Genomic DNA, 23,706 nt, shown 5'->3' on the forward strand with positions numbered 1-23,706 from the left:
TTTATCATGTTGATTTCAACAGATGTTATCCAATTATTTGGTTGTATTGTAAACTGGAGTGTGATTGGAGAGGTGCTACCACCTGGCCAGGGGGAGTATAAAACCCCTGTGCAATGGGAGCACATTGTCTTTGCCTGTCAGCAGTCCAGACCACATAGTCTGAGTGAAGAGAGAGTCAGTGTGGAGCACACCTTCAGTGCTGACACTGAACCCAATCCCAGGAACTGAGACAGGAGACTCTAATCCAGAGCTGCAGCTTCCACAGTTTGGACACCGCTCCATCTCCATTATCCCAGCCTGCATATACTATCAGGCTGATGCACTATTCCTGCTGACCACTCTCCATATTTCTTGTGCACACCAGCCCTCCAGTCCTCATACCAAGCAGCGTGACCACAGCGTGCCCTTGGCCGCAATCTCCCGCCACTCCGGTATTCTGGATGCTGCAAAGCAGTGCACTTATATGTTAAAGGCAATCCAGAATAGATATGTTCTCAGGTCAAATGTTTGGAAGGTGAGGGACAGTCTGACACATTTTGGTAGAGAGTTTGAGGCATGCACAGGAGAAGTCCTAGATACTTTAGTGAAAAGAGTGTATGGCAATAGAGTGAAGTTGAAGGTCCGGTGAGGGATGGGATTACCATGGGGGACGGTATTGGCTGATTAGTTCTTGAGCAAAGTAGCACAAGAAGTTTCAACTTGCCTGGATCTATGAGGCAGTGTCCCTTTTATCAGAGAGACACAGTAAAGTGCTACTGCTAAATAACCTGACCCAAAAAAACAAAAATAACTGCTAAATAACCTGACCCCCCCAAAAAAAAAAAAAAAATTGTTAAATAATCTGACCCCCCCCAAAAAAATTACCTGCACAGAATCTTTAATTGTGTAACATTGTAATACTCCTTGCAGCAATACAAGCAAAGTGCTTAATTTCCTATAAACACTATAATTTCTGGCAGGTATCTACTTCACAACAATCTGCTCTCTCAGTAATTGCAGTGTCTGAAAGGCATATGCTTTCTCTGCCACATGAGATCTACATCATTAACTTGTCAGGGACCAATTTCATAGCAGTGGAGGCTCGAGCATGTTGTGACTATGTCTAATATGTCATATTTGGATCCTGTAGAATGAGACCTAGCGATAAGATAGAAAAGCACAGGGTCAGGAAGAACTTTCATGTGGACATACAGCACTAAAAATCTGCAGGAAGCAGTCACTGGACAGTATTTGCATATGTGGACACAGATATACAGCGGTTATAAATGCTTGGAATGTTTAGAGGTGCAGTAGAATAGTAAAAGAAGAGAGAAAATAAAGAATAGGAAAATAGAGAGTGATATGTGACAAAAATTATGGATATTGGAATTAAAATGTATTGTCGGGGGTAACACATTCCAGATAAAAGGTGCAGCTCAAGACAAGCCTTGCGTACAGGAATGTGAGGTTTGATTCAGTATTTACTGGGGGAGAATTATCAAAAGCGTCTGAGGGCAACCAATCAGATCACAGCTTTTATTTTCCCAAAACTTTTTATATAATTAAAGCTGAGCTCTGACTGGTTTCCATGGACAACAAGAACAGTTTTACCAAAGACACTTCTAAAAAATCTCCCCCACCGAGTATATCCTGATATAGTCATTAAACAGATGCCTTATCATGCTTTAACAATAGGTGGCGCTCTTGTGTAAGGACTTTTCTTGCCAGGGTCATCTCCACATTGTTAGTTCAGTGGTCAATTAACTCCTGTGAACTTTCTCGAACACAAATCTGAGACTGAGCAAGGCTTGAAAATAGAAGTCTAAAAGTTCAACTCTTAAATGTTTAATGTGCATTTACTGCCTAAGCGCTGAACATCTCTTTCGCCAGCAGAAGGGTAAATGTTTGGCTTGGCAGCATAATCTGAGATGTGAGAAATATGTCAGTTCTTTGCAGTATTTTTTTTTTTAGGATAGTGAGTGTGCAGGAATTTTTAAGGAGAAATTTTAGGGACATGGATACATAACTGAATTCGCACACACGTTTGTGTGTATATGTACTAGCTAGGGTCAGGAAAAAGAGTTCCCCTTACGGAGACTTTGCCAATTAGGGCCACCTTGAAGGCATGTAAAGACTTACAGGCATTGATACTCCACTAAAGGATTCTGGGAAATATGCAAATACAATTTCCAGAATGGGACAATGAAAACCACACCTCTTTTGCTACCTTGTAAGGCCCCTTCCACACTAGCGTTTTTCACGCGCGAGTTCTGCATGTGCTTTTGACGCGCAGAACTTGCATTGCACTCTGTCCCATTGTTTCCAATGGGCCTTTCCTCATTTGCGCTGTTTTTCACGCGCGTGCTTGCGTTTGTTTTGACGCGCGTCAAAATTGCATCATGCTCTACTTTTGCGTTTCACGCGCGTTTTTCCCGCCCCATTCAAGTCTATGGAGACGCATCAAAATTGCATTGCAGTCGCAAGCATTGCAAGTGCAATGCGAGTGCAATGCATTTTAAATGGATGGGTTGCTAGGAGACATAAATAATTCCCCTGCTCGAGATCGAGCATTTAATTAAAAAAACACAGTGAAGAACAGTGAAGAATACAATAAAAACAGTGAACACAGGATCATTTAAGAGAAAAACACAGTAAAGAACACAGTGAAGAATAGATTACAGATGTTCGGCACATCTGCTTACTTGTCGGGAGATACGCGCGGAACGGTGCGAACAAAATAGCATGTGAAGAACACTATATATGTGTGAAGAAGACATTGCAGATGTTTCCATACATCTGCAATGTCTTCTTCACACATATATATTGTTCTTCACATGCTATTTTGTTCGCACCGTTCCGCGCGTATCTCCCGACAAGTAAGCAGATGTGCCGAACATCTGTAATCTATTCTTCACTGTGTTCTTTAATGTGTTTTTCACTTAAATGATCCTGTGTTCACTGTTTTTATTCTATTCTTCACTGTTCTTCACATCTGCTAACTTGTCGGGAGATAATATACGCGCGGAACAGTGAAGAATAGATTGTAGATGTTTGCATACATCTGCTAACTTATCAGAAGACATTCTTTTTCAATTAAATAAAACATTTTATTCCCAAACCATGGTTTCTTTGAAAAATGCTCGAGTCCCCCATTGACTTAAAAAACGCGCGTGAAAAACGCACCAAAAACGCAAAAAAGCTAACAACACGCGCGTGAAAAACGCAAAAACGCTAATGACTCCAAGGAAAAATGGAACAAAAACGCAGCCAAAAACGTCAGTTTTTCACGCATTGCACCCTGACGTGAAATGCAACGCTAGTGTGGAAGGGGCCTAAGAGTTCTTCTTACGAAGACTTTGCCAATTAAGGCCGCCTTACAGGCGTGGGGAGACTTTCTCAATAGGGGATTCTTGTAAAATGTGCCAGGATGGGGTCATTATGCTTCTTGCATGTCATGCTTGGTGTCAAGGCAAATAAAAGAGGCAATGTTTTCCATATCCCATCCTGGAAAACTTATTTGCATACTTTCGCAGAGTGGAGCATCGGTGGCTATAAGTCTCCACATGCCTATAAGGCTGCCCTAATTGGCAGTCTCTTTAAAGGGGTTGTCCCACAAAGCAAGTTAGTCCTTATCCACAGGATAGGGCCTAACTTGCTGGTCGCTTGGGATCTCAGAGATGAGACCCCACAGATTACAAGAACTAGGGGTCCAAGGTACCTCAGTCGGACCCCTTGTCGGTCCCAGAGAGTAATGGAGCAGACGGCCTTAACCGTTCTGCTCCGTTCATCTCTATGGAGCTGTCGAAAATTGCCAAGCACCACATTCGGCAATCATTACTCTCTGGGAGCGCCAAGGGGTCCAAATGAGGTACCTGGGACCCCATTGGACCCCTAAATCTCGTGATCTGGGGGGTTCTCATGCATTCACTTGTTAATGTTGAGTTAACATTACGTTTTGTAAACAGCAATATCCTCTTCTCAGCTGTTGTGATGCGTTTGAAAACGCATGGGTTAACACAAAACGCTATGCGTGTATGCTGCCTAAGGGTGTGGTCACAAGTACCACAAGCACTGCATTTTATTGTAGGACACTGGGTTCTGGTTATGCAGTTGGGCATCGGCCCGCCATCGTACCCTAGTGCTGCCTTTGTAAATGTAGCATTAGGGGTACATGTGGCCACACCCTTAGTAAGCCCCCTTTCACACTTGCAGTGTAGGGACATATATCCGGCTGCAATATATTTCCCCTTAGATGGCTATAGGTGCCCGGGTCCCGTGCTCCGCTATGGCTACAGTCGGGTGACCATACTTTAGATGTGAATATAGCCCAGGTCCCTTGCTACTAGCCATGGCCATCATTGTCCAGGGGGTGTCCGTATGACGATGCTGCAATACGTCCAGGTTGCTCAGCCAAAACCCGAACTAAAATTATGGGTCCTGTGATCTCTAATCATGATCTTAGTTCCTTTTTATAAGACTACCAGAACACAGGATGCTTTTTTCAATGGGATGAAAATGTGGATATGATTAGTATAAATGCCATTCTCCAGCAATGGGCAGTGTCGAATATTGCTGCAAGTTTCACACCGGTTTCAATGGTTGCTTCACACAGAGTATTGGCATTGGAAATCTGTTTCATCATAACCTTGTGTGTTGTTAGTAGCAGCAGGACTGTGAAAAAAAACATTTATATTCCAGAGTTGTGGCTGGACTCAGTATGATGTGCTGGTGTGTGATCTGTTTGAGTACTACAGCAGTCAGAACAAAGGGGAGGAGATAACGTTTTGCCTTGTTGGCAACACATGAGCTTTCCTCTTGGGGCGTGGCCAGCTAGAGGGGAGAGATCACTCCCATACAATTTGAGGCTTCGGGCGTTACATTGCCTCCTGTACACATGTAACAAGGGGCTGCAGTGTGGATTTTTGTCCAGTAGATGGCGGTGGAGTACAGAAGAGGAGATTCTGGAAGGAGCAGGAGAAGGAAGTGATTCAGGGTGAGAGGTCACAGGAGCTGCTAAGAGGTTATGTGCTCCTGGCTATGAAATGAGCCCCTATCAAGAAGAGAAAGTACTGGGCCCAGAACCAGAAAGGAGAGTCTGCAGGTGAGGTCTGAGGACAGTGTGGACGGAGAGGGAGACAGACCCACATTCCTGCAGCCCCATTATCTGACACGTTACTATCTGCATTATATGGACATTTTCTGTATCCATTAATCTTTCAGTAAAGTTTATTGTTCAATTATCGAGCCCATGTGCCTGTCATCTCCCCTGCAACCAACCACACACCTCCCAGCGCAGCTCATCATTACAGCGGCCACGCCTCCCCGTGCACTGCGCTCTCATTGGCTGCACTGCGTGTGACACTGTGTGACATGATTGGCTGCCTTTGCTTGTCAACAGGAGCATCTGGATTGTGCTCTTCCCTGATCTGCTGGAGGCTGTGACCTCCTGTGTGTGGGGAGATTACACAGTGACAGCCTGCGCCCACCTACCTGTCACCACAGCACCGGACACCCTCCCACACCAGGTCAGTGCGTACATACCAACCATATATGTGCAATGTATATGTAATGCAGCCCGTGTCCTCAGAGCAGTGTATACAGCTATTTCTGTATCCTCAGAGCAGTGTATATACAACTATCCCTGTATCCTCATAGAGCAGTGTGTATACAACTATCCCTGTATCCTCATAGAGAAGTGTATATACAGCTATTCCTGTATCCTCATAGAGCAGTGTATATACAGCTATTCCTCTGTCCTCATAGAGCAGTGTATATACAGCTATTCCTGTATCCTCATAGAGCAGTGTATACAGCTATTCCTGTATCCTCATAGAGCAGTGTATATACAGCTATTCCTGTATCCTCATAGAGCAGTGTATATACAGCTATTCCTGTATCCTCATAGAGCAGTGTATATACAGCTATTCCTGTATCCTCATAGAGCAGTGTATATACAGCTATTCCTCTGTCCTCATAGAGCAGTGTATATACAGCTATTCCTGTATCCTCATAGAGCAGTGTATACAGCTATTCCTGTATCCTCATAGAGCAGTGTATATACAGCTATTCCTGTATCCTCATAGAGCGGTGTATATACAGCTATTCCTGTATCCTCATAGAGCAGTGTATATACAGCTATTCCTGTATCCTCATAGAGCAGTGTATATACAGCTATTCCTGTATCCTCATAGAGAAGTGTATATATAGCTATTCCTGTATCCTCATAGAGCAGTGTATATACAGCTATTCCTCTGTCCTCATAGAGCAGTGTATATACAGCTATTCCTGTATCCTCATAGAGCAGTGTATATACAGCTATTCCTGTATCCTCATAGAGCAGTGTATATACAGCTATTCCTGTATCCTCATAGAGCGGTGTATATACAGCTATTCCTGTATCCTCATAGAGCAGTGTATATACAGCTATTCCTGTATCCTCATAGAGCAGTGTATATACAGCTATTCCTGTATCCTCATAGAGCAGTGTATATACAGCTATTCCTGTATCCTCATAGAGCAGTGTATATACAGCTATTCCTGTTTCCTCATAGAGCAGTGTATATACAGCTATTCCTGTATCCTCATAGAGCAGTGTATATACAGCTATTCCTGTATCCTCATAGAGCAGTGTATATACAGCTATTCCTGTATCCTCATAGAGCAGTGTGTATACAGCTATTCCTGTATCCTCATAGAGCAGTGTATACAGCTATTCCTGTATCCTCATAGAGCAGTGTATACAGCTATTCCTGTATCCTCATAGAGCATTGTATACAGCTATTCCTGTGTCCTCATAGAGCAGTGTATATACAGCTATTCCTGTATCCTCATAGAGCAGTGTATATACAGCTATTCCTGTATCCTCATAGAGCAGTGTATATACAGCTATTCCTGTATCCTCATAGAGCGGTGTATATACAGCTATTCCTGTATCCTCATAGAGCAGTGTATACAGCTATTCCTGTATCCTCATAGAGCAGTGTATATACAGCTATTCCTGTATCCTCATAGAGCAGTGTATATACAGCTATTCCTGTATCCTCATAGAGCGGTGTATATACAGCTATTCCTGTATCCTCATAGAGCGGTGTATATACAGCTATTCCTGTATCCTCATAGAGCGGTGTATATACAGCTATTCCTGTATCCTCATAGAGCAGTGTGTATACAGCTATTCCTGTATCCTCATAGAGCAGTGTGTATACAGCTATTCCTGTATCCTCATAGAGCAGTGTATATACAGCTATTCCTGTATCCTCATAGAGCAGTGTATATACAGCTATTCCTGTATCCTCATAGAGCAGTGTATATACAGCTATTCCTGTATCCTCATAGAGCAGTGTGTATACAGCTATTCCTGTATCCTCATAGAGCAGTGTATATACAGCTATTCCTGTATCCTCATAGAGCAGTGTATATACAGCTATTCCTGTATCCTCATAGAGCAGTGTATACAGCTATTCCTGTATCCTCATAGAGCAGTGTATATACAGCTATTCCTGTATCCTCATAGAGCAGTGTATATACAGCTATTCCTGTATCCTCATAGAGCAGTGTATATACAGCTATTCCTGTATCCTCATAGAGCAGTGTATATACAGCTATTCCTGTTTCCTCATAGAGCAGTGTATATACAGCTATTCCTGTATCCTCATAGAGCAGTGTATATACAGCTATTCCTGTATCCTCATAGAGCAGTGTATATACAGCTATTCCTGTATCCTCATAGAGCAGTGTATATACAGCTATTCCTGTATCCTCATAGAGCAGTGTATATACAGCTATTCCTGTATCCTCATAGAGCAGTGTATATACAGCTATTCCTCTGTCCTCATAGAGCAGTGTATATACAGCTATTCCTGTATCCTCATAGAGCAGTGTATATACAGCTATTCCTGTATCCTCATAGAGCAGTGTATATACAGCTATTCCTGTATCCTCATAGAGCAGTGTATATACAGCTATTCCTGTATCCTCATAGAGCGGTGTATATACAGCTATTCCTGTATCCTCATAGAGCGGTGTATATACAGCTATTCCTGTATCCTCATAGAGCGGTGTATATACAGCTATTCCTGTATCCTCATAGAGCAGTGTATATACAGCTATTCCTGTATCCTCATAGAGCAGTGTATATACAGCTATTCCTGTATCCTCATAGAGCAGTGTATATACAGCTATTCCTACGTGCAATGTATATGTAATGCTACCAGTCTGAATGTCTAATGTAACCTGCATCCTTAGTTCCAGAACGGAGCAGTGTGTGTATACAGCTATTCCTATGTATGAGCAATGAATGTGTAATGCAACCTGCATCCCCAGCCCCAGCACGAAGCCGTGTGTGTGTGTCCATGTAATATCCAGCTATTCCTTTGTGTAATGCAACGTGCATCCTCGGCTCCAGCACTGAGCAGTGTTCCTATGGTTATCCCTATGTGCATGTATAATGCCATCTGCATCCTCAGGTTGGGCATGCATGTCATATCATGTAATAGCCCATGTACTCCTGTGTGCACTGTCTGCAGCCTAGAGTCTTATCTGCAGCAGAACTAAAAGTCCCAGCAAGAACAAGTGGGCACTACAGGGGTTGCTGCGGCATCCTGGATGTCAAGGTGCTCCCTTTATTTTGTGTTGTCACCTTGCGGGGATGAGGTCATGTGATGAGTGTATGAACCAGTATATAGATAAATCTGCTGATTATACGCTGCACCTGCAAGGTCACTAGTTGTCATCTGCCTGTGTACCCCAAGGGTTTTAAAAGGGGGTTTACCATTAGTAAGAACTGTAAAATTAAGAAACTGGTGCAGGAGCAGACAAGGCCCCGCCCCTGGTGCACCGAGGAGCACATTTGCTTAAATATTAAAAAAATTATTTTGTCTTGCATAACAGTTTTTTACAATTTCTAGAAAACTATAAACTGCTATTTCCCTTTTTAGGGGAGATTGGGATGAGGTAGACCCCCCTATATCTGTGGAAGATGGATTGATTTCAGGAGGCTACTGCCCCATTTCCGGTGCAGTCCTCTGCTGAATTTCTATAATAAAAGAGTGAAAGTGAGGACATCCCCTTTAAGGGGATATGGGAGATAGAGGATCCCTAGTCTAAGTATAGGAATATTATGGCAGGCACTATTGTAGTATGGCATCAGATGCATGCCCTGCCAGTTATTAGTGCCACACCAATGCGTATTGTATAAGAGTACAACATTGTACTGTGCGTGTGGCGTTGGGTCGCCTCGGATCGTCGCTGTCCATATGATTTCTGGGGAATTTTTGCCCCCCAACATCTTTGTGAGAGCTCTCCATATTTCTGGAGGGGATGTATATAAATGGAGTATAATGTGTACATGCACACTTTGTCTTCTCACTTCCTCCATTGTCTCCTCTTTTACCCCGGCCAGTAGCCAGAATCAATAGTTATCACTGGTGAGAAATATTTCCTGTTAGAGATGGAATCAATTACCATTTGTGTCTGTGGGGGAAAGAAATTATTAGTCATTCCTGTGAGTAGATTTGCAGGCTGCCATATTTATGTCCTGTGTGTGAACAGGGGCAGATGTGTTCCAGGACGTCCTGAGTCTCGGCCATGTTGGCCAGAGCCGTGTTCCTCGATGCCTTCAACCAGATAACCGATTCAACAAAAAATATCTACTGCAGTTTAAAGAAAACCTGTCGCCCTTCCAGTCTTTTTTTGATACTTTAGGTATTTTTTCTCTATTAGAATAATTAACTGTACTATCTTTACACAGTCTGATACTGTCCAATCAGTGTTAACCATATAAGGAGAATGGTCACACCCAGATGTCAGTTTATTTAAATGACATCAGAAGGAATGGGACAATGCATAAGTCTAAGAAAATATGGGGGGGGCTCTCATTGCCAAACTCTGCAATCTCCATCAGCTCCATAGAGATTAACGACCATGAGCAACTGGCTGCTCCGGGCATCTAGGAGAGCGACAAGGGGTCTAACTGGGGTACATCAGAACCTATTACGTGATCTGTGGTGGTCCTATCACTGAGACCCTCACAATCAGCAAGTTAGGCCCTATGCTTTGAATAGGTTCTAACTTGTTTCGTGGGAAAACCCCTTAATGGGAAATACAAGTATTTACTTAAAGGGAATCTGCCACCAGGATAGTAAACCAAGCACACTGACATACTGGTGTCCACTCCCTCTGCCAAGATATGCTCTTCTTTTAGCTTCTTATTCCCTGTTTTTTATTTGGTTTGTTTTTTATAAAGCTTTTACAATTATGCAAATGAGTCTGAGGGGCTCCAGGCTCCATAGGTTTTAAAGGCTAAAGCCTTTATTGTTATAAACAAGGGCATCAGAATCTAAAAGAAGAGTGGATCCTGCTACAGTTGGCACACACCAGTATGTCAGTGTGCTTTGTTTACAATCCTTCATCCTGGTAGTAGATTTCCTTTAAATATACCTGCACATAGGTAGTGAAGACTGTCCAGATCGGTCCATACATGAGGCTATAGAAACCACAGCTGTGTGTATGAGCCCATGGAAAAGCATCTTTCTGCGAAAAACTGACAAATTAAGGAGCCTAAGTGCAGGAAAAACTAGATTGTAGGTTTACAAGAAGTTGTAGCCCCATCATAATGTGCTGGTTTTACGGTACAAAGTTCTAGCAATCCTTGACTTCTGCTTCCTCTTTCTGACAATGATTATGTGAGACAGCTGAGCAAATAGCTGATTTCTTAAAGGCGTAAAAACAAAATATTCAAACTTCTCACTCTCCCCTATCCACAGTACAAGGGATAATAAAGTTGAGCAGTGATGATTTAATACACCTCTTACTATGTCCCCGTTAAAATGGCCCTTTTTTCATAAGAATTTTGTTGTAATCGGAGGTGAGATTTATGTAGCAAAAATCCTGTGCAGGTTTTTTTTGCAGCCGGTACCTACTGAAATAGTCTCCAGCCACCGCCTAACGTGATTTGCATAACTTTCCATCGCTCTGGCTTCTGCACGCAGGTCGTATCTGCTGACATCAAATAATAGCATATTGTGAAAGGTAATTGTGTCCATCTCCTATTCACCCAAATACTGGAGTTGCCCCTCACATGCGTCGCCCTAGTGTCAGACGTTATAAATCCAGACTGTGTCCTCTCTATGGCACAACCTAATACAATGACATCAATTATATTACAAAACAAGGTTGTTTGGGATTACAGGGAGTCCAAGGGTTAAATTTTTTTTTTGGGGTTTTTGTGACAATTGGATTTTAAAAATGTTGGATTGATATAAAAGCCAGGATTAACAATAAAGCTTCATTACAAACACCTTAAATAACTGTTATAGCTGTTGATTGTAGCCTAAGGCTAAAGTACAGTAAATTACCAATTACCTGAGGTCCGTTAGGGGTCGTCTGTAAGTCGGACCGCCTATATATAAAAACATATAAATAAATGCCAATATGCAAATTGGGCTCTGTGATGACAGGTTGTCTAGTCGGGCCCGGGACCACTCACCTAATATATAGGACGGCATATTGGTCAGCAGAACTAATGGCAGGAACAGTGAGAGCTTCAGAAAAATAAATGCAAACCTAAAGGGCAGTGCCGAAATGATTTATTGGCCTCGATTTGGAGATGATCATCTTTGAACCCCTTTACGACCTGGCTCTTTTTTTGTTTTTGCATTTCCATTTTTCACTCCCATTTTCAAAAGCTTTAACTTTTTTATTTTTACATGTAAAGAGCTTTGTGAGGGCTTGTTTTCTGAGATGGTATTTATTATTCCGTGCCGTGTACTGGGAAGCGGGAAAAATTCCAACTGTAGTGAAATTGGTGAATAAATTCATGTGCACCATCTACTTGTGGGCTTGTATTTTACGGCTTTTACTGTGCGCCCCAAATGACATGTCTGCTTTTTTTTAATGAAAAATTAAAACCTCCTGTACAAAAAAATTCTTCATTTTGCCATTTTCTGGCGCTAATAACTTTTCAATGCTTCCATTTTAAGGACTGATCACTTTTTATAGAATTTTTCAAAATGTCAAAAAAGTGTCATTTTCGACTTTGGACACTATTTTCTGTTACAGGGTTAAAGGCGGGGGAAAATTGTTATTATATTTTGATAGATTGGACATTTTGTACCTGGCGATACCTAACATGTTTATGATTGTTACTGTAAATTTATATCAGTTCTAGGAAAAGGGGGTGATTTGAACTTTTTTTTTTTTTATCTTTTTAAAAAATTTTTTACTATTTTTAAGACCCCCTAGGATACTTTAACCCTAGGTTGTCTAATCCTACCATATACTGCCATACTAAAAATCAGGCCGTCTTTGTGTGACCCGAGGCTGTCATAGTAACTGAACGCAGCCACCCGATGACTCCACAGGGGGCAGCTATCAAATGCAATATGGTGGCGCCGTCAGGATTTTGATGCTTCCAGCACCTTTGGCAGTAGCATTTACAGGTTTAACACCCATGATCTGTGCTAGCACCGACGGCGGGTGTTACTTGTGGGTGCATGCTGCAACATGCAGCAAACGCCCACCTTGTATGGAGAGGGCTCCGCCTGAGAGCCCTCTCCGTACAGTAGGAGCTGACGTGTGATGTACAGAAACGTCATACATCGGTAAGGGGTTAAAGTTAAGCAGTGGGCTTCAGGGGCTCCTATCTACATCACATAAGCCCCATCTGGCTCCATTTTCTATCAGTTAAGGCATCGCTGGCTCTTTGGCCTGTGAGGGAGTAGGTGGGCAGTAACTCCAAACAGATACATGTACAATGAGCAGACAACAGAGCTGGCAGGGTTTCTGTAATAAAACAGGAGCCCTTGTGGCTCATTTGTATAATTTTAAAATACAATTTTCTCCAAAACTTAAGGAAGAACAGGGGACACACACCAGCGTGTAACAATACTGCACCCATTTCTTAGATTTCAATCAAATCTGTCACCAGAAGCCTTTTTTTGCATCGTAAATATCCTCGCAGACACAGTAATGGACATGGGAAGCATACTTTTCAATTCATTCTGTGTGCAATGGTTGTGAAAATGAACTTTACCTGGCTCCCTGCCAGCACTGACTCTGCATAATTGCCCAAACGCCCCAGGGACTCGCTTGTCAGCACTGGCAGGGAGCCAGGTAAAGTTTAATATAATTTAGTTTTGAAACCATTGCACACAAAATAAATTGAAAAACATGTTTCCTATGTCCATTACTGTGTCTGCATGAAAATGTACAATTCAAAAAGGTGATTGGTTCCCTTTAAATAATTGGTGGAGGTGTTAAACGGTCCCCTATAGGGCCACTATTACACAGTCAGTGTTTGATCAGCATTTAGCATCAGTATTTGAAAGCTTAAACCAGAAGTGGAACCTACTCACAGAAAAAGTATAACCGAACCCAAATCAACCTATTTTCCTAGTGTTTTTAACCCACTCCCTACGTTGGCTTACAAATAATGATTACTGAGAGCTATAAGATGTTGATAGCTTTATAAAGAAGACCTGATGGTGTCATTAACATATGTATACACCAATTCTAAGAATCACTAAAAGTGAAATGGTCCAATCACGCCAAGTAATTATAAAAAAAAAAAGTGGTTTTTAAACAGCATCAAATATCCCTCCTTCTCCCCCTTTTCACCCCCTAAGTCATGCTATCTGGTGGGGCACAACGAGGGAAGCCTTCCCCCATTTTGGAGACACTAACAGTGTCAGTGGTATAATAAGCTATTGGGGGAATTTTATTGTTGTTTTTCCAAGACTTTTTTGTTTCAAAAGTTTGCAAAGAAAGGCTGCAAGAGGATTTCTGCTACTTTTTGGGCCCATAATAGAATTTACTGGCAAGCTCCTCATTCTCTTGGCTAGTGCAAGGCCTCATTTATGAACTACAACTTTTTAAAAAGTCATCAAGCCATTCCAGGCTCACCCCACTGGTATGTGAGAAAAATGCCTCGAAGACCCCCAAATTGCAACTTAAAAGTCACAAAAAATTGCTTCCAGATATTAATTAAAACAACAAAGCCACAATGATCGATCTGATGGCCAGCGAAGCAACAATGGCAGACACTAAGTGGTTGTAAGATGCATTGGCTGTATGATTGACCGCCAGGGGCTAAGCGGATGCCCCAGAGCCTTGCCCTTTTAGGTTTTAAACCTCTTTAGGTGGACGGTAAAGTCGTATTTGTTTTTGCTTTCCCAAATTGGTCTTGGGAGATGTGTGATTTGTAATGGTCCCTCTATGGGAGTCATCGGGTGTCCGTACTGCTGTTCTGGACTGGTCTGGAAATTGCACTCCATTATCCCCAGTACCTAGTGTAAGGATAGGATCATGTGATGTTCTTCGCGTCTCCTATGATGCACATGGGGTCTCCACTCATGTCTACGTCTAATCCGGTCTCCACACAAGTTTGGGCTCATTTAAGCAAGCGTGTCTTTTGCGTGTCCACATCCGTTATTTTTACATCCATACGCCATCTGTTTTTTTCACATGCGCTAGAAAAGTATGGTTTTCTAATCTATTTTCTGTCTTTGCAAGGTTTGAGAAAACCGGACCGCGTACAGATGTCGTCTGGCTGCCACTGTTGTTTTTTTCTCTGCTTCATTGACTTCTTTGGAGGTCCGCATGTAAGAAAATGAACTGACATGTGAACAGACCCCTAGAAATCAATGGGTCAGTATGCTTTCTGCAAAAAAATTGAGAGCATACTGATGTCAAAAACGCCCGTCTGAATGAATTTTGCAGAATAATGTATCGGATACAGATATTTTTGTTGTTTCTCACTGCCTCCTTTATGATATTTTTATGATTTTGAGAGTAAATAGAAGCCTTTTGGCCGGGGAAAAGGTGTGAGGTTAGAAGGTTCTTCTCGCTTGTGAGCGTAACGCTATCTTACTGGTGGGTGAGCGTGAAACTGGCAGGATAACCAGAGGTAACACACTGTGCCAGTCAGCCCTGTCTATTGGTAATGCAAGCTTTTAGCCAAACTGCATAAACTATCTTTGTTTCTATGACAACGCAGCTCAGAAGAACATTTTATCCTAAATACGAAGAAATAGTCTGACCAGGTCTTATTGAATGATAAGTGGTTGTAGCGGGGACTGCTTACTCTGAGGTCACAGAGGACTCCGCAACCTGCAGGAGCACAGCAAGCAACTTCTACTGACAGCGGGAACTGGCAACCAAGATGGCAGAGATTATAATACACAATAAATCTCTATTATTATGTTACCATCATATTCCGCTGCGCTTTACTAATTGTGGCCTACATAAACACACAATATAAGACGTTACAGAAAGCTTAGAATCTACAAATTCTACAAAAATCTGTCATCTGTCAAAATCTTCTATTTGTTACCCATAACCTCCTTTTTTAAAATCGGCTTTTAAAATTATACTAATGAGCCAGAAAGGCTCCGGTGGTGTCTTGGAGCGCCAGTTGTAATGCACCAGAGGGCTTCTGACCCTTGGTGCATTGCAGAAAGAAGGAGGCAATGGATGACCAATGTAAGTAACAGATCTGCAGTGGGTACGGAAAGTATTCAAACCCCCTTAAATTTTTCACTTCTTGTCTCATTGCAGTCAGTTGGGAAGATATTTTGGCTAATTTTATTTAACAAGAAAAACTGAAATCTCACATGGTCATAAGTATTCAGCCCCTTTGCTCAGTATTGAGGAGAAGCTTTTTGAGCTAGTACAGCCAGGAGTCTTCTTGAGAATGATGCAACACGTTTTTCACACCAGGATTTTGGGATCTTCTGCCATTCTTGCTTGCAGATCCTCTCCAGGTCCCTCAGGTTGGATGGTGAACATTTTGTGGATGTCATATTCAAGTCTTTTCAGAGATGCTCAATTAGGCTTAGGTGAGAGCTCTGGCTGGGGCAGTCAGGAACGGTCACAGAGATGTTCTGAAGCCTCTGCATTGTTATTTCAGCTGTGGGTTTGGGGTCATTGTCTTGTTGAAAGGTGAACCTTCTGCCCAGTCTGAGGTCCAGAGCACTCTGGAAGAGGCTTTCATCTAGGATATCTCTGTACTTGGCCGTATTCATCTTTCCTTCAATTGCAACCAGTGGTCCTGTCCCTGTGCCCATAGCATGATGCTGCCACCACCATGTGTCACTGCTGGGATTGTATTTGTCTGGTGATGAGCAGCGCCTGGTTTTCTCCAAAATGCACTTAGAACATCTTATTTCTCACATTCTGGGAGTCCTTCATCTGTTTTTTTTTTTTTTGTTTTTTTTTGTAGACTGAATGCTGCTTTCATATTTCTTGCACTGAGGAGAGGCATCTGTCACCACACTCTGCCATAAAGCCCCAACTGGTGGAGGCTGCAGTGATTATGTGACTTTGTGTAACATTCTTCCTTACTGTATCTCTGGAGCTCAGTAACAGTGATCTTGGGGTTCTAATTTACCTCTCTCACCGAGGTTCTTCTCCCACGATTGTATAGTTTTGCTGGACGGCCAGGTCGAAAAAGAGTTGTGGTCGTCCTAAACTTCTTCCCGTTAAAAATTATGGAGGCCACTGCGCACTTAGGAACCTTGAGTGCTGCAGAAATTATTTTGTAACCCTGGCCAGATCTATGCCTTGCCACAACTTGCCACAATGCTGTCTTCATTGGGCGGTTCCTTAGACCTCCTGATTCTCTTCTTCTCTGACATGCACTGTGAGCTGTGAGGTCTTAGATAGCGAGTGTTTTAAATAAGAATGCTTTTATGATCTGACCAATTTGCTGCAATGAAAAAAGAGTGAAAATGAAAGTGCTCTGAATACATTACATACCCACTGTATGTAAAGATATAACCAAGTAGAAAGCATTTACAGGGTGGGCCATTTGTATGGATAGGCAATGGTGGGTCATGCTTGATTCTGATGGTAAGAATTGCTTTGGCCCAGAAGCTTTTTAAAGGGGTTATCTGGGTGTAAAAAAATTTTTATGGCCGGGCTGGGGAGGGCTAGTTAAACATAATAAACATGGACTTACCTCCTCCGGCGCTGCTGATGTCCCGCGCCGCGGTCCCTTCGATCCGTTCCCCTGTTTGTTTACAGGGGCACGGAAGCCGCGCACACGGAGCTTCCCATCCGTCCCTATCTCTCAGCGTTGTAAGCGCTGGGAGATGGTGCGCATGGGAGCATGCGGCCGGCCGGAAGCTCCCTGTGCACCGGTGTAATGAAACCAGCGCACCGAGAAGACCGGCCGCGGCGCGGGACATCGGCAGCACCGGAGGAGGTAAGTACATGTTTATTGTGTTTAAATAGCCCTCCCCAGCCCGGCCAGAAGAATTTTTTTAAACCCGGATAACCCCTTTAAAGTCTGCACCCCTATAAGAATTCGGAGCTCTTCCCTTTGATAATCACTATCTAAGAAATTCTCCAACAATTTTCTTGGAATCTACTGTATTGTATTTCATCTGTTGGTAATTTGGGAGCAACATGGGCACATACGTTTTCACAATCCAGTCCATAGTATTGTATTTTCTGTGGCAGATTTTCATGTAAATTTATAGGTAACAATGATACCCATCCACACAATGATTTTGCCTGATTTTTATGGATTGAACGTGGATTTCAGCGCTCAAATCTGCATGACGTTCCATTGTGTGAACATGGCTGTATGGTGTGTGGGTAACATTGGCGTTTTATATTAGAAACTATAACACTTGGCATCACTGACCGAGAGGAGGAAAAAGTCCCGCTATATACAGAGCTATTTTATTTTCCAGTACAATAATGGAGCTATGGTATCTGCGCGGGTTATCTTCATTGTTTGTGTGTCTCACAGCTGGAAATCTGTTTTTCTGACTGAGCAAAGAACTAAATTGACTCACACAGCCAAAGTTCAAAGGTAGCATTCTCCCCATAGCGGTAAAACCCTCCAAAAAAATGAAAGTAAAAGCAGTTCTTTCTCCTCCTCCTCTACACAGATGCACTAGTTATAAACAGGAAATTCTCTCCGTTCCCTTCCAGTAGAAGGCATAGAAGTTTTGTGTTTAGTTTTTTTGTCTTGTTACAGTAACATGTTAGTTTTTACTGTAGCATTCACCAATATATTCTGTAAATATTTAATGTATAAACTCTCTGGCAGAACCAATAAGTTGTTGTCAACGCTATGTGAGACACTGAAGGGGTTAACTGTGGATGGGCAGTATGTTTCCCCTAGGTTTTCATACTATGCGAGGCCTGAGTGCTGAGGTTGTGTTGTCCAGCACCTTGGACACAGGTGGTGGGAGCAGCCTAATCAGCCTGCATAAAGCCGCTGAGCAGAGCTGAGAGTGTTGTCTCTCTGAAAGGAGGCTGGAGAGCACACAGCCCTGACCTCTGTGCCTGGAGCAGCGACTTATTTTATGTACTAGTGGTGAGTTAAAGAAAATCTGTTTAGTTAGCACCCTGACGGTTTAGGATTTTGTTTGTTTAATGCCTGAATGTAAAGGCTGTTTTATTTTGCTGCTGCAATAAACGCAGGCGAGACCTGTTTTGGACTGTACCTTGGTGTCACTGTCTTGAACTGCATCCCAACACCCCGCTACCTCAGACTCTACTGGGCCAAATCCCCCACAGCTATTTAACCCTATGTATAGCTGTAAAGGACATCTACCACCAGGATCAAGGATTGTAAACCAAGTACACTTACACACCAGTGTGTGCCGCCTCTAGCTGAATCCCCTCTTCTTTTAGCTTCCTATGCCCTTTTTTTTTAATTTTTTTTTAAAGGCTTTAAAAATGATGAGGGGCACTAGGCTCAATTAGCAGCTATGGAGCCTGGAGCCCATTGGGCTCATTATGCATAATTCTAAAGGCTTTTTTTCCACAATGAAAGCTAAAATAAGAGTGGATGCTGCAAGAGGGGGCACACACTAGTATGTAAGTGTGCTTCGTTTACAATCCTTGATCCAGAGTATTAATAAGGGTTTGAAATTATCCACATAGTGTGTTATCATTTAACATATGAAACTATAACTCACTGAGGACTTCGGGTTGCCAGTTAAACTAAAAATCGGTATACATTAGCAAAGGCTGCCTTTATCAGCATTCTGAATATTTTTTTTCTTCAATTACAGTATTGAAATTTATTTAACATCACCTGGCTCCCTGGCAGCAGTGTGTGGAGGGAGCAGCTGCAGCCTGTGTGCCTGTGTTGGTCTCCTCTCCACTCATTTGGCTCCCTCCCCACTTTCATGTGCATTGGGCAGGTGGGGGATGGTGTGGAGGAGAGGAAGAATGTATTAGGGGACACCGGCTACAACTGCCCCTTCTCCGGCACTCCACACATGATGCTGGCAGGGAGCCAGGTATTGTGAAAAAAGAGCTTATAAACTACTGAAAGTATTCAGAACGCTGACAAATGCATTTTTAATATCAGCATAACATATTGGATCCTGTCACTAGAAAGACACGACATTCCTGGTAACAGGTTTGATTTTAGTCTTAGCAGCAGTAGCATTGCTTTATAAAGCCATGATACATTACCAATAATGGAATCACATAATTATAAAGATGAAGGCAAATAATGAATTCAATTAATATATAATTTTTATTAAGTCTGCATGGAAATCTTTCGTCCAGTTAAAGGAAATTAACCATTTGTTTTTATGCATTGTGAACCAAACATACCTTGAGAATGCCTTGGCTACACTGATGCAGAAACAAAACTTGTTTAATCCCTGAGCCGAGTGGTTTTGCTAAAAAAAAACTATTCTAAAATTCAGGACCTTGGGAAAGCTGGGTGCAGACTGGCTGCAGTACGTAAACACATTACACGGAGCTTCCTGAACTCTCCAGTGACTAATCAACCTGAGCTGGATGACTCCTACACAGCAGGTGGGGGATAGTGCAGCGATTTGATTAATTCTGCCTGTCAGAGACAACACAGTGATTACAGCATTCTCTGGAGCAGTGCTTACTTGGGGTAAGAGAAGAAACTGATGTTTCTGCATCAGTGTAGCTACAGCATTCTCAAGGTATGTTTGCTTCATAATGCACCTAATCAAATGGTCTTTTTAAAGAATGAGAGCTGCTTCGCCTTCTAATCACGGAGCTGCAGGTTTTGCAATATGTGGGCTGAACGGAGTTTTAAGTTCCTCGTTGTGCAGCTTATGGATCATAAATTGCACATCGCCATAACGTGGTCTGTGGCGCAAATATATGGTGTGTGCCATCATCTTCCATTGTGTCCCTTTAACTAGCTAGGTGTTCCTCTTGAAATTGCCACATACTGCAGCTACTTGCTCCACATCCTTCTTATTATGCCCAAGCTTTCCTGTACATTTACTAAGAGACAATGTCATATACAATGTATCCTAGTGACCTGCATATTGTAGGTATCGCACTCCCTGTGAGACCTCCTCCTTTTATGTGACATTTTAAAACCTTTTTGCTGTATAAATTGGCTTCTGAGCCTGGAGAAAAATTCTAGAAGTATTATATTTTATACTTTATGGGAAGTAATCCAAACATTTTGTCACTGTCTGGAAATCCCCTGCTCCTGTTAGCAGCACGTGCCTCACCATACCTTACTGGTAACATAGCAGGAGAGAAGACAATGGAGCAGCAGCTTCGCTCTTACAGAATGGAGTTCTGCGCTGTGATGGCAGTGTTGTGATGGCGGCCTCCTGGGATAATTCATGGTATCTTCTGCAGTTGACTCAAATCTTCCTGTGGCGTTGGTCTTCGTCAGTGAAAAGAGACAATTACGCACTTCAGGCAGTCTTCATAAACAGAGTGCTTATATTATAGTCCATTGTATTGTATAGGCCTCTATTATTGGCTGTGATCTGCGAATAGGACCAGGAAATGTACGGAAAGTCCTTAGCTTCTCTTCTCCTTGTGATACGGCCCAGGCTATATACCAATATGACAAGGAAACTGAGAAATTAGTCCCTGATCTCTTAAGATTTTTTTTTTTTTACCTACAGTATAACTGACTTAAAGGAAATTTGCCACTAAAGTAAAGTAAAAATAAACTACAGATACTCACCTATACTCCTCTACACCTCAATCCCAGCGCTGGTCTGCTTTAAGCTTGACATGCCAGGATACCTGAAAAAAAGTTGTAAAAGCAGCCCGGAGCAAGGGCTTGCGATGTCCCGGCACTCCGGGCTGCTAATTATTAATAGCTCTCGAGTGACATCATGGTGGAGAGGGAGGTGACGTCACACAAGAGGTGTAAATTCTGCTTCCAGTGTGATAGATACCCCCCTATCCTGCTGGCTGCCAGCGGTTGGAGGGGGCTGTGAAGTCATTAACAGCCCCCTCCACCCTCCCCATCATAACCACTCCATACCCTCTCAAATAAACGTAGACTGATGACACAAAATGCACCCGTTTTTGTACATTTTTAAACGTACAGATTTCAGTATACGTCAGGCTGATGTAAAAAAACTGGAAAGTGGTTCTTCGACAGTTCAGGTGTCCGTAAATTATGAGCAATAGAACGTGGCAGGAAACACGTCTGATCAAGAGTCGCATGGGATTGGTGAGGTTGGAAGTGAATGTTGTTTAACCAATTTGTGACTGGGGGTCATTGTTGCATGTATGTCCAGGTCAACTTTTGCATTTCTGTTCTGCTCGGCTTTACATGAATAAAAATGTTGAGTTTGTTATTTTCATTTTTTTTATAGAATTACTAGATAAATAACTAAAGTATGCTTTATTGTCACTTTTCCCATTAGGCAATAAAATGTTATAAACCCATTGCCTAAATATGTACAGTGTCAATCCATCACCATTTCCCCCTTTTAATGCCATATCAGTATTGTGTATCTAAGTGAAACAGAAATGGAGATTTTTACTGATAACGATATGGTCGGGAATTGAGATCTGTATTTAAAGGGAACCTGTCATCAGAAATTGGCCTAGCAGCACATTGTCAGGCAACTGAGCAGCTTCTAGATGATGTTGCTTTCATGGCCTGGTGCGGTGGCGTCATCCAGAAAATCCACTTTGAAGTGAGATGTAAATTGGTTTTATGAAGTGAAGGAGGCGGAGAATTTAACACTGAAGTCAAGCTCTCCCTGTCTTAAAACACTCCTTTACTGTAATTCCTGACGTCCGATGCATGATGTACATCATGTGGGAAGAGGTGTTCAGAAGAAGGGATAAACTCTCCGCCTCCTTGACTTTATACATCTAACTTATTTTTTTATAATTTGCTTTTATTGGTATCCGGAACACAAGTAGAAGACAGGAACGCAGTCCTTGTCTCATTAGCAGTATACATGAAAAAGAAGATAACGGTTTAACAATAGGTCATATATGAATCGCATATGAATTGCATATGATCACTTTAAGTGCTACTCATAAGCAAGGAAGGGCTGTGAGAAGTTAGAGAAGGGAGAGGGGGAAGGAAAAGGTGTAGGATAGAATGAGAAGGATAATATAGGGGGGAGCGTCCAGACCAAGGTTTAGGAAAGACTGGAGGAGAGACCCCTCCAATGTCTCAAATGGATTGTCTGTACTCAGTAGATTGTTGAAAAAGGATCCATGATTGCCAGGTTTTATTGAACTTGGAATATGTGCCATGAAGAGAGGAAGTGAGGTCTTCCATGTGTATACATCTAACTTATGTCTTCAAAGTTGATTTGATGGATGATGCCATGAAAGAAACATCATCTAGAACCTGCTCAGCGGCTTCACAACACACTAATAGTGGTTTATTAGCCCAATTTCTGATGACTGGCTCCCTGCCAGCAGCATGTGGCGAGTCCCTTGGTGGGAACAGGTGCCTCCTCCCTGGGGACTCCTCACACGCTGCTGGCATGAAGACAGGTAATGTGAATGAAACTTATATAAAGTACTAAAATGTCTCAGAATGCTGACAAAGGCATTTTTGAAAATAAGCTATTGGAAACGGTCACCAGCTAAAAATAACATTTATAGTGAACCTGTCACTAGAACTGTGGATATCTCTAGTTCTGTATATACATGCTATCTGCATGGGACACGTGCTAATGCAATGTATATAGCTGAGTGCAGCAGCACCTTCTCCCCTACGATTAATACTCGGATACATGTACATGAGAGGAGGTCCGGTGCACCTATGTAACATTTATGGTCTCAAACGTTAGGACCCAATCCCTGTTTTTGGCTAAAATGATTGCAACATTTCAGAAAGCTGTTTCCTGGACCCTGGCCCTAGTGATGTGACCTGGAATCTATAAACAGATTGTATGAAGGTTCCTCCTTTTCTACATTTGTTTCTGTCACATATTATGGAGACGTATTAGGCTGGGTTTCCTATTTGGCTCATTCGGGACCTTTTATTACAGAGATAAGTTGGAAGGGCACTGAACACTTGTAGCGGCACACAGCAGGATTTCTTGTTTTGCTTCGTTTGTTTAGTGTGTGGCAATGGATAAATCCCAGCAGCAATACACGGAAATCACCCCTAAAAATACTGAAATGTTTCCCTTGGCTGAGATCTGGTGCTCTATGGCTGAGAAGTAAAGAAAAGTAACGACAAACAAACCGTGTAAACGTGGGCGTACTATGCAGTATGGGATACATGGGGAATAGAGTTTCTTTTCTGAAGTCTGTACTGAGATTACAAAAGTTCTTGGCAAAACTCTAGGATTAATAATATGACAAAATAGTAGCTACTACTAACTAACTACAAAGTAGTAAGAAAACAATATTCAGGAACTACAAAGACTAGGACAGTAACTAACTATATGTGAGAGATAATTAATACATTTCACTTACATGGACTTTTGGCTAACAATGAACATGGTAACCGAGCTTAGACTAGACCCCTGTTAACCC

The 23,706-nt window shown here is 42.3% G+C and overlaps 1 protein-coding gene across 8 annotated transcripts in view; it reads left to right on the forward strand.

The window, feature by feature from the left end:
- Positions 1–4,942: 4,942 nt before the first annotated feature.
- MARCHF8 (membrane associated ring-CH-type finger 8) overlaps positions 4,943–23,706 on the forward strand; it is a 182,618-nt gene continuing 163,854 nt past the window's right edge. For 6 of the 8 annotated variants that reach the window (XM_072130870.1, XM_072130869.1, XM_072130871.1 and 3 more), the window contains exons 1-2: positions 4,943–5,080; positions 5,378–5,504. The gene's annotated coding sequence lies outside the window, so the exon portion shown is untranslated. The remainder of the gene's footprint in view (positions 5,081–5,377; positions 5,505–23,706) is intronic. The other 2 variants (XM_072130873.1, XM_072130874.1) reach the window with 2 other exon arrangements.

The sequence above is a fragment of the Engystomops pustulosus genome, chromosome 11 (assembly GCF_040894005.1).
Source record: "Engystomops pustulosus chromosome 11, aEngPut4.maternal, whole genome shotgun sequence".
NCBI classification, from domain to species: Eukaryota; Metazoa; Chordata; class Amphibia; order Anura; family Leptodactylidae; genus Engystomops; species Engystomops pustulosus.